Source organism: Orycteropus afer, unplaced genomic scaffold (assembly GCF_000298275.1).
Source record: "Orycteropus afer afer isolate SDZICR_OR568_19922 unplaced genomic scaffold, OryAfe1.0 scaffold00353, whole genome shotgun sequence".
Classification (NCBI taxonomy): Eukaryota; Metazoa; Chordata; class Mammalia; order Tubulidentata; family Orycteropodidae; genus Orycteropus; species Orycteropus afer.
The window spans coordinates 809,721-822,171 of record NW_006921940.1 but is presented as its reverse complement, the minus strand read 5'-3'; the positions used below and the strand labels follow the sequence as shown (position 1 = coordinate 822,171).

At 36.8% G+C, this 12,451-nt stretch overlaps 1 pseudogene; it reads left to right on the top strand.

The window, feature by feature from the left end:
- The window catches only part of LOC103207081, a 123,708-nt pseudogene extending 116,462 nt beyond the window's left edge, over positions 1–7,246 (top strand).
- Positions 7,247–12,451: the final 5,205 nt, after the last annotated feature.

The window sequence follows — 12,451 nt, the reverse complement described above, 5'->3', positions numbered from 1 at the left end:
ACGGAAGTAGGATTGCCCAACCTTCCTACCAAGATAAATTATATATGTATAATTATTTATATTTCTCTGTTTGAACCAATTTTTGATGAACTAAGCAAGTATTAATCCTGAGGCTAATGATTAGGATGAATTCTGTTCTAATTCACTATAATTAATTTAAAATACTTTCCTGCTTCACATTGATATCATCCAGTAAACACTGAACATTTGAACACCTGTTGCATTCAACAGGATGTATTAGGTACAAGTGGAGGATGAGCCAGTGATATTGCTAATCCAAGAAAATATTTGCTTTTAAAAATATATTTCCATGAGCTCCTTTTTCTGTTGCTAACTGTTTTTTGCAATTCACTGAGCTATTGCTTACCTATATATATAAACAAGCAAACAAACAAAATAAACCAAACTCACTGTCAAGTCAATGCTGACTCATATGACCCTCATTGGGTTTTTAAGGTTCAAGGCTGTAAATCTTTATGGAAGCAGCTTGTGTGTTTGAACCACTGATCCAAATGCCTTAACCACTACACAACCAGAGTTCTTTTGTTCCTTTACATACACACACACACACACACACACGTGTGTATGTGTATACATATGTATATATGTGTATATGTGTGTGTGTATATATATATTTGGGTGTATACATAACTCAAAACTCAATGCTGTCGAGTCAGATACAATTCATAGTGACCCCTCCTTATTTTTAAGGAGTATCTCTATGGAAGTAGATTGCCCAACCTTCCTTCCAAGGAGTGGCCAGTAGATTTGAACCACCAGCCTTCTGGTTAGCAGTCACTTAGGCACTACACCACCAGAGCTCCTTGTATACATATATGTTGTTGTTGTTGTTATGTGCCTTTGAGTGGGACCTGACTCACAGTGACCCCTCCTTCGGTTTCTGAGGCAGTATCACTATGGAAGTAGATTATTCCATCTTCCTTCCCAGGAGTGGCTTGTGGGTTTGAACTGCCAGCCTTCTGGTTAGCAGTCAAGTGCCTTAGGCACTATGATACCAGAGCTCCCGTGTACATGTGTGTGTGTGTGTGTGTGTGTGTGTATACACACATATAGACTGGGCAATCTATTTCCGTAGAGATACCCCCTTGGAAACCCAAGAAGGGGTCTCTATGAGTTGAAATAGACTCGAGGGAAGTGAGTTTGGTTTGGTTTTGTGTGTGTGTGTACATATGTGTATATATGTGTGTGTGTATATGTATGTATATGTATATGTATATGTATATATATATATATGTATATATGTGTATGTGTATATATATATGTATATATACTATTCTAAAATTTATATACATTATTTTCAACAGTAGAATGTTCAATCTGCTGAAAATTATTCGTTCACCATTAGGAGAGAGAGGAGATTATAAAACTTAGTCTCATAAGACACCATCTTCAGTCTGAGCCATGTTGGAGGATTCGGGAGGCCACCTGACCCACAATCTGTGGAAGACTCCGCAACTTACTCCTTTTGTCTCACAACCATATCCACCTGTGTGAGTGCTAATTCATTAGCTGCCAGGCTTAACAGATTCAAGCACAAGGGGAAAGATATACAGAAAGGAGGCTGCCCTGTATAGAACTTATAGGGAGCTGAGGAAAGCCAAGAATGATGACCAGATGCTGAAAAGGAGAATTGTAAACTCTTTTCCTGATGATGCTACTTCACTGCAAAAAAATCACAATAACCAGAGCATTATAAATTGGTCAGTTTATGACATTGTCAAGGGCATAAATAGCAGCCATTTGAAAAACCAGCTCCAAGCACTCAACCTGCTAGGAAACTGCCTTCCAGGGAAAAACAGCCCCCACAGACAACATAATCTGGGCTGCTTTTATTTCAAAATGTGTGTCCTTCTTAGGCAGAACTTACTGTATATTCCTATTCAGTTTGACTCTGTTTGGGCACTCACTGACATTGCTCTGGGACATCAGAGCAGACCACGGCTGTGGTCGATAGGAGTGCTTTTCCAGCATTCATTTCTCCGTTGGCATCTTCTCATACTCACATCAGTGACCAAGCTGTATGTGCTCTAGGAAACATTAGAGGTGATGGTTCACCTACTGAGACTTGGTTATCAAGTACAGTGCAGTTGACTCTCTGTTGGCTCTACTTGCAATTACTGATACGTGATCTTCAGCATATGGTTACTTGCATACTCTTACCTGGACACTTTCAAACCTTAGTTGAAACAAGAATCCTGCACCCCCCATTATATGCTGTTGAACAAATTCTTCCTATTTTAGTTCCTCTCCTGCATCATGAGAATCCAGAAGTATTGGCAGATACCTGCTGGGCTATTTCCTATCTTACTAATGGTCCAAATGAACGAATTGAAGTGGTTGTGAAAACAGGAGTTGTGCCCCAACTTCTGAAGCTTCTAAGAACTAATGAACTGTCAATTGTGACTCCTGTGCTAAGAGCCATGGGGAATATTTTCACTGGGACAGATGAACAGACTCAGGTTGTAATAGATTCAGGAGCACTTGCTGTGTTTCCCAGCCTGCTAACTAACCCCCAAACTAATATTCAGAAGGAAGCTACATGGACAATGTTGAATATCACAGCAAGTCATGAAGACCAGATACAACAAGTAGTGAATTACGGATTAGTCTCATTCCTTGTTGACACTCTCTATAAGGCAGACTTTAAGACTCAAAAAGAAGTGGTGTGGGCTGTGACAAGTGGTGGAACAGTTGAACAGATACCTTGCCCATGACAGCATAACAGAACCATCGATGAACCTTTTAACTGTGAAGGATACCACAATTACTCTGGTTACTGGATGCCATTTTAAATATTTTTCAAGCTGCTGAGAAAACAGGACAAACTGAGAAACTTAGTATGATGATTGAAGAATGTGGAGGCTTAGACAAAATTGAAGCTCTACAAAACCATGAAAACGAGTCTATTTACAAGGCTTCATTAAGCTTGATTGAGAATTCTCTGTTCAGGAAGAAGAGGATCGGGACGTTGTGCCAGAAACTACCTCTGAAGTGTATGCCTTCCAAGTTCTGGATGGCACTCCTGGACCTTTAACTTTTAAGATTGTACACCTGAGTCATGAAGTTGTCTATTGTGTTTGGTATAAGTTTATCTTACTGTTTTCTCCACTAAGAACTCTTTATAAATGTGATTTGTTTTGTACATTTTTTTGCAACAAAACTATACTTGAACCATTCCAAACTGTACATACTATAGGAAATCTTTCCTGTCATTTGGTTTCTTATTTCTATGTGGAATTTCCTATCTTGTAGTGTCCTATAAATAAAGATTGAATTCCACCCTATTTACTTCCAAAAAAAAAAAAAAAACAGCCTCATACAAAACTACATGAAAATAATTTATTTCAAATCAATGTCAATTTATTACACATTTAGTATATTCAAGTCACTGTAACCAAACATCACTAATTTAATGATACATTTTATTCTTTAAGGAGATTAAAATTTATTGAAGAAGTCAGATATTTGCAAAGCTACACTAAAATTGAATGTGGTAAGTTAAAACAAAAGTTGTAACCACAGTGATTCCTAGGCAAAATTTAGACTAGATCCATTGTCATTAATGTTGTTTGTAGTGTGGCTATATGTTCAGGATTGTCCATGACATTTTCAGCTAATGTCTGTGACTTCAATTTTTCCATCCAGTTTCACAATTCTCCTTTTTTTTTTTTTTGCATTAAAAGAAACTGGAATGGGTTTGGTAAAAAGTTCAAAAAGAGCATGAATAATTATTTTCCTTGTAAAAGAAAGTGTTCTCTGAATTTCTTAATGTTTTGGATAGTGGTGGGGAAAATATTTCATGCTATAAAACTTGATATCCCCTTCACATACCAAATAGTTGTGCTATGACATGCAAGGAAATGCAAAGCTAATTGTTGATTTTATTACTTGGCAACATCTTTTATTTTATTTTTGTTTTGTCTTCTTGAACCTTACCACATTCTTTGTGTGTGTGTGAGTGTGAGTGGGGGTGTGTGTGTGTGTGATTTGGGTGAAACTTTACAGAGAAAATTTGTTTTCCGTTCAACACTTCATACATGTTTCATGACATTGACTGTGATCTCCATAATGTAACAGTTCTCTTCCCAGTTCCTCTCTGTGGTTACCTTTTCCCTGTGTCCTTCTTTCCTATGCATTCCTGCCCTCTGAGATATTTCCCTGTGCAAATGCTACTCTTCTGATCTCCCATGGTTGATTGTTATAAAGAGTGTACCTACCTGGTGTAATTGTGCACCTTATAGGCCTGTCTATTTTCTGACTGGAAGCCAAGGGAATGAGTTCAATTCTAGACCCAAAGGGTGACTAGGGGCCATAGTTTCCATGATTTTACCAGTCTCTATCAGACAAGTAAGACTGTTGTTTTTTTGTTTGTTTGTTTGTTTTTATGATTTTGAGTTTTCTTCCAATTTTCTCCCACTTTCACTTTATCCAGGATCTTGTACATTGATCTCTTTCTGAGTGGTTGACAGTGGTAGCTGGGCACTATCTAGTTCTTCTGTTCTCAGGGTCATGCAGCCTGAGTTTTACATGGTCCACTAATCTCTTGAACGAATTGTTCCCATGCATATTTGATTTTCTTCATTCTTCTTTGCTCTGGAGAAGGAGAGACCAATTGTTGCATCTTAGAGGCTGCTCACAAGCTTTAAGGCCCCAGGTGTTACTCACCAAAGTAGGACGTAGAACAATGTTTTTGTGTAGTATGCTATGCCAATTGAGCTTGATGTCCCACGTGACCGTGGTCCAGAGCCTGTGGGCCCAGCAACTCATTCTCCCAAGGTGTTTGCCTGTGGCAAAGAAGTTATCATAACTTTGCCCCATTATCTCTATTCTATATATGGATGTTCTTATAGCACATGCAAATACAAATTTAGAATTATCATCTGTTCTGTAAGAATTTCTAGGTATATAGTAGAGCTGACAAGGGATCAAGGTGTAGTCACATCTTGCCATAGTCAGGTACCCAGAGGGAGAAAGTACATGGTTCTGTGGCTCAGAACCATGGTTGCAGGGGACATCAAGCTCAATTGTATAACATACTACACAAAAACATTGTTCCACATCGTACTTTGGCAAGTAGGGACTGGGATCTTAAAAGCTTGCAAGCAGCCATCTAAATGCAACGATGAGTCTCTCCTTGTCAACAGAAAAGAGAAATGAAGAAAGCCAAAGATGCATGGAAACAATTAGTCCGAGGGACTGGTACACCATGAGCTCCTCAGCTTATACAACTATGAGACAAGAAGAACTAAATGGTACTTGGCTACCATTGTCAACCACTCGGAGGGGGATGTATGTAGGAGATCCTGGATAGAGTGGGAGAACAATGTGGAACAATATCACTCTGTGATATACAACTTATCCCTTACATCAAATGACTTGTTCTAGATTTATTCCATATCTTATCGTCTCCCAAGTTTTATTGTACAAATATGAAAAGTTGAGCATTAGCTATTAAAAGGATGACTACTTTACAGATTAAGAAGTAAACAAATAGTTAAATGCTAAAAGTTTTATGTAAGTGAAATCAGATGCTTCTGATTAATATAAAATAATTATGTTGATAGTGACTCAAATTTTTATATCAAAATAAAGGAATCATAGCAAAATTTGTAAATTTATTTTGTAGAAGAAAACATCAAATACTGTTTAGAATTCTAGCTTAAAACTACTGATGATAAAATTGATTATTTTGATAGTGATAATAGCTATATAAATTGTTAAGCATAAGCATTTTGAAAAAAAAAAGTTCTTACCAAATTATGGAAGTCATGTTACAGATATATATACTCAATTTATAATTGAATTATGAGAGTTGAGTAATTTTTTAAAAAATGAAGTTCTAAGAATGCAAATACATAACAAATATATTTGTATTTATTTTTGTGTATGCATGTGTATGTGAGTGTGTGCATGCACAAATTTGAATACATTTAATTAGAGAAATGAACTAAGCAATTTTTTGTAATGTGACTAATTTTGAAAAGAAAGCAATTATTCTGTATGATAGCACATTTTTTATCTTTTGCTCTTTATTATCAATAGCATTTTGAAAATAATTTTGTTTTCAAAGAGATTTTGCAAATAAATCTGTGTGAGGAATGAAAATTGAAACTTGTTTGTAAACATATCCTCTACATTTTTATTGTATTTTATTTAAACATAATTTTGTTGTTGTTGTTGTTGTTATTTGCCATTGAGTTGGCCCCAACTCATAGTAAGGGCAGTTTAAATTAAAGTATTCAATTAATTGACAAAATTTCCTGCATTCAAAGTGTTTCAATCAAGATTCAACTAGAAAACCAGGGCTAGTTTAATATGAGTGTTGTCTTATGTTAGGTTTTCTAGAGCAGCAAAGCCAGTGAAACTTGTAGATACACAGACAAACACACTTATATATATGTGTGTGTGTGTGTATATATATATATAGAGAGAGAGAGAGAGAGAGAGAGAGAGAAAGAAAAGAAAATTTATCCCAAGGAAATGGATCAAGCAATTGTACTGGCTGGAAATTCCCAAGTCCATGAGTCAAAAGTCAAGGTGGAACATCTCCAACTCACACAGCTGCAGGGGCTGAGGAACTCAAGACTGGAAGGCACATAGTAGGCCTCATATGCATGTGAGAGATGGGAAATATATAAGGAAGACCAAAAAAGTGTTCATGCCTTTGAATTGTGGTGTTGAAGATTTCTGAAAATAACATGGATTTTCAGAAAAACAAACAAATTGGTCCTAGAAGAAAAGCAGGTAGAATGCTCTTTGGAAGCCATAATGCCAAACTTTGTCTCACCTACTTTGGTCATGCTGTCAGATGGGACCATTCCCTGGAGAAGGATATAATATCGGTAAGTAGAGGGTCAGCTAAGAAGGGGAAGACCCTCAATGAGATGGATTGACCTAGTGGCTGCAATGATGGTCTCAAACACAGCAAGGATTTTGAGGATGGTGTAGGACAAGGCAGTATTTTCTTCTGTTGTACATAAAATCACTATGAGTCAGAGCTGAGTTGACAGCACCTAGCAACAACAGAGTAGGCTACTGGCTTCAGAGGCTGATGAATCCAAAATCTGCAGGTAAAATGCCAGATTGTTCGTTTATAGGCTGCAAAGGCAACAATGCCAAAAATCATCAGGCAACAAGGCAAGCCTCTGGGTCAAGCCCAGGAACTGGAGATGGTAACAAGCAAATCCAGGATCTAAAATTAACAAAAACCCAGAGACCGTTCTGAAACTTTTCCATTTATACTTGAAGCAGACCACACCCTGAAGGTAACTCCCTTTTAACTGATTGATATGTCATAGCAGATTTTATGATAAAAATGATTACATTATATCCAATCTCATCATGAGAAATAACTACAACATAACTGCTAAGCCACTTAAAAAATCATGGACCAGCCACGTTGACACATAACCTTAACTATTACAAGTGTGTGCTATTTGTTTAAATATTTGTTACAAAGAAGTGATTTATGCAAACGTGGTTAGGTGGTTAAGCAATCTCTGTAAGCCTGTTGTATAAAACTGCAGTTTGTAATCTGTAGGGCATGCTTTTAAGAATTAAATATTACAGCAGTTTGGAACCCACACATATGATCTGGTACCCCATGAGAATAGACTGACATGTGTGCTTACTTTTGTCAGCTCTGTTACAGAAGATTAACTATTCTGTAGAAGCAATGCATTTCGTCAGGAAGGTAAACATGAACATCTGGCACAGTAGTCAGTGAAGCAGAGGAAGATGAAGAGGATGGTATAGCAATTGCAGGTGCAACTACTGCTTCACCCCACCAAGGTGAGTCAGCAAATGAGCAATGATAAGTGTGAGTTACAAAAGGGTTGCTACCTTCCTGTAGCCTCCCAATCTCCCAAGAATATTGTTGTGGACATTTCTAATCTGAGTTAGGATGAAAGTGAATTCCAGAAGATTTAGTTCAGTCTTGATGGCTCAAAGGGGCTCTGGTAGTATAGTGCCTAAGGCATTTGACTGCTAACCAGAAGGCTGATAGTTCAAACCCACCTTGGAAGTTCAAGCCACTCCTTGGAAGGACGGTTGGATAATCTACTTCCGTAGTGATACTGCCTTGGAAACCCAAGGAGGGGTCACTATGAACTGGATCTGACTCGACAGCATTGAGTTTGGTTTGGTTTGGTTTAGGTGGCTCAAGGGTCTAATTCTCAACTTGCACGTGAGATACCCAGATTTGAGGCCCCGATTGAGTCCCTGACTATATGCCTCAGTCAATGGAGGTTTATACATTTCTATAATGCTTAACAGTTTTCAGCAGAGCTTATAGACAAAAACAACTAGGAAGAAAATTCTGGTAATTTATTTCCGAAAAGCAGACAATAAAACCCTGTGGTTGAGAATGGCCCTGCTGTGTGGCCTTGAGTCTGGGGGTGGTGTAGGGCCTATGCTACAGCAGCCAATAACAATAGTCAAACTGTTATGTTACAAAGTCCTCCCAGAAAGCTTTCTGTAAAATATCACCAACAGGAAGACTTTGAAATGTATCCCTATAAAAGAAAGGGAGGGACTGAACAAAATAATAATGTGAACTAAGAAGATTTACATGATTTTAATTCTGATGACACTTTGAAGTATTCTCTATTTCAAGAATTTTTTGATGAAGCTTCTATTGCAATTGTGTAAATTTATAGCCTGCACTAGTATAAAGAAAAATGAGAAATACATTATACCAAAGGCAGGTTATTTAATGATATTTGTCTTACAAAAATTTTTTGAAGAAAGGTAATCTGAGGAAGAGAAAAAAAAAAAAAATTGGAATAAAATATTTGCACCTTTTTATATAAAGCCTAGATTTGAAAGCACTGTCTTTTAAGGATATTTTGCTATGAATTCTCAATAACTGCAGATATCAATCTTTTCCAAATAAAAATACAGAAAAGAGACAACTGAAGGTAAAATTTTAATTAAGTAGCTAAATATAAAGTGTGGATAATAACAGGAAATTCTATAAAAAGTTACAAATGGTAAGCTCATACTGAAAACTACTAAAAATTTCAAGGAAATAATGTTAATACAGTATTCTGAAATGGCATATCTAACAAACCAATTAAATATATGGTGATTTACTAAATCAAATCTCATGCTTATTTTATATAACCATAATGTATTTTTTTAAAATTTCACTTTAAATTTTTTGTATATGAGATATTTTGATGAATGATTTCATTTTTCAAAGTTTTTAAACAAGAATTTTATAGGAATACATTAAAATAAAAATATTTCAGTACATATATATTTCAAAATTTATCTAATTTTCATTATTTTTACCTTCTCTTCATTTGGACTTACCTGATAAACTCAGCTATTGTAAAGATTTCATGAAATACAAATCTCTTTAACAACCTGCACTATGCACATGACACAGCCTTACTTGCTGAAAGCAAAGAAGACTTGCAGCACTTAGGATGAAGTTCAAAGACTCCAGCTTTCATTATGGATTACATCTCAATATAAAGAAAACAAAAATCCTCACAACTATACTAATAAGCTATATCATTATATATAGAAAAGATTGAAATTGTTAAGAATTCCATTTTATTTGTATCCACAATCAACGTTCATGAAAGCAGCAGTCAAGAAATCTAATGATGTATTGCATTGGACAAATCAGCTGCAACAGACCTCTTTCAAGTGTTAAAGAGCAAAGACATCTCTTTAAAGACTAAGATTTGCTTGATCCAAACCTCGGTATTTTCAATAGTCTCATGTGCATATGAGAGATAGACAATGAAGACTGAAGACTGAAGAAGAATTGGTGCATTTGAATCATGGTGTTGTAAAAGAATGTTAAATATACCATGGACTTCCAGAAGAAGGAGCAAATCTGTCTTCAAAGAAGTATAGCCAGAAAGTGTCTTAAAAGTGAGTATGACAATACTTCATTTCTTAAACTTTGGTCAGGTCATCAGAAGGGACCGCTATGTGGAGGAGGACATTATGATTGGCAAAGTAGAGGGCCAATGAAAACAATGAAGACCTTCAACAAGATGCATTGATACAGTCATTGCCACAACGTGCTTAAACATATTGATGATTGTAAGGATGGCTCAGGACTAGGCAGTGTTTCATTCTGTTTTGCATAGGAACACTATGAGTTAGAACTGACTGGACGACACCTAATAACAACAGCAGCATGATGTAAATTCTATGGAGTATGTGGCATGTGTGCTCCAGTCTTTAGATAGGTATGATTTTAATTGTTTTTTGTTGCGGAGAGAAAATAGAGGAAGAAACTGGGGAAACTTACGGAACACAGATACAGAAAGAATAAAGTTTGAGCTGTATTTTTGTTGCCCACTGAAATAATTCATTGGAAAGAGGATAAATGAAGTCACTGGAAACTTATGTGGGAGTCAGATTGCAGAAGGCTTTGAATGTAACAATGAATTACTCAGAATATGTAAGTGCAAATGGAAGCCACCTGTGGTTCTTGAGCAAGAACAAAGAATGTTCCCAGCTGTGTTTTAGGTAGAGATTTGGCCTTTATAGAAAGAAAAATGGGACGGCTATAGGAAAAAAAAAAATTAGAAGCTCTGGTAGCATAGTGCCTAAGGCACTTGACTGCTACCCAGAAGGCTGGCGGTTCAAACCCTCCAGCCACCCCTTGGAAGGAAGGTTGGACAATCTACTTCCGTAGTGATACTGCCTCAGAAACCCAAGGAGTGGTGGCTATGCATTGAGGCCAACTCCTCGGCACATAACAACAACAACAACACAGAAAAATTAGAAATAGCACAGGGAAATTTACATAAATTGCTCAGGCCTCCACTGGAAATATAATCAAACAAATAGGAAGAAGGATGCTACAAATTTTATTATCACTTTGAAACACTTATGGTAATTAAAACAACAAATACAAGAAGTCCTTGGGTTACTAATGTCCAATACTGATGGAGAAACTAGTACTTGTTCTTTGTTGTTGTTGTTATGTGCCGTTGAGTCTGACCCAACTCATAGCGACCCCTCCTTGGGTTTCCGAGACAGTATCACTACGGAAGTAGATTGCCCCATCTTTCTTCCAAGGAGTGCCTGGTGGGTTTGAACCAGCAGCCTTCTGGATAGCAGGCAAGTGCCTTAGACACTATGCTACCTAATGTTATGTAAATTTGTCTTCACTTTGAAACAACTGGACCAAGGTCTATTCATAACAAATTCTTCATCACAATCACCTTCACTTACTGCATCTGTAGTTTTTAAATCACTGGAAAAGCCTAAGCAATTTCTTACACTAAAGGTTAAATAAGAACTTCATGTACTTATTCCAACTTAACTGTAAATTCTACTAAAAGACACATTTAGGAACAGATCTCATTCTTAACCCCAGGGGTTGCCTGTACTAAATATACTTGATAGTAAAGCAAGATCGTATTAAGGCCTTCCTCCACATCCTGTCACTTTGATAATAAAACTTGACGGTGTTTATAGGATGAGAGGAAACAGGTTAAAAATTAACTTTATATTTATAAATCCTTTTTGTCTTGTATTGGTTTCCTACTTCTGTTGTAATAATTACTACAGATGTAGAGGCCTAGAACAATGCAAATTTATTGTCTTATATCTCTGCAGGTTAAAATTCCCAAATGGGCTTTATAGGGGCTCAAATCAAGGTATAAGCACAGCTATGTTCCTTTCTGGGAGCTCTGGTGGCATAGTGTCTAAGACACTTGCCTGCTAACTAAACAGCTGGCGGTTCAAACCCACCAGCCACTCCTCGGAAGGAAGGTTGGGCAATCCTACTTCCGTAGTGATACTGCCTCGGAAACCCAAGGAGGGGTCGCTATAGGTCGGGTTTGACTTGACGGCACATAACAAGAACATGTTCTTTTCTGGATGCTGTGAGGGAGAATCTTTTTTTTTTTTTTTTTTGTCATTTCCAGCTTCTAGAGGCTGGCTGCATTACTTGGTCATGGCCACATCACTCCATCCTGCTTCCATCCTTCCATCTCCCTCTCTCATTCTGAATTCCCTTTCTTTTTACAAAGACCCTTTTGATGACATTGAACCCACCTGGATAATCCAGTATAATATTCACATTTCAAGATCTTTAACTTAATCCAATCTGCAAAGTCCTGTTTTCTGTGTGAGGTAATATGTTCATAAGTTTTGGATATTAGTGTGTGGTCATCTTTGAGGTGGCATTTATTTGTCTACCACGTGTGCCAACAAAATTTGATTTCTATATTGTTTTGAAAACCAATGCCTGGGTATAAATTTGAGAAAACCTAAGCTCATTCATATATTATGGTGAAATGTTTATTCACATCAGGAGTTTAGGAACCATATAGATGAGTGCATCAAAATGAATGGAGATAGAAAAACAATCAATGTAATCCACCACATAAATAAAACAAAGGAGAAGAACCACATGATCATATCAATTGATGCAGAAAAGGCATTTGATAAA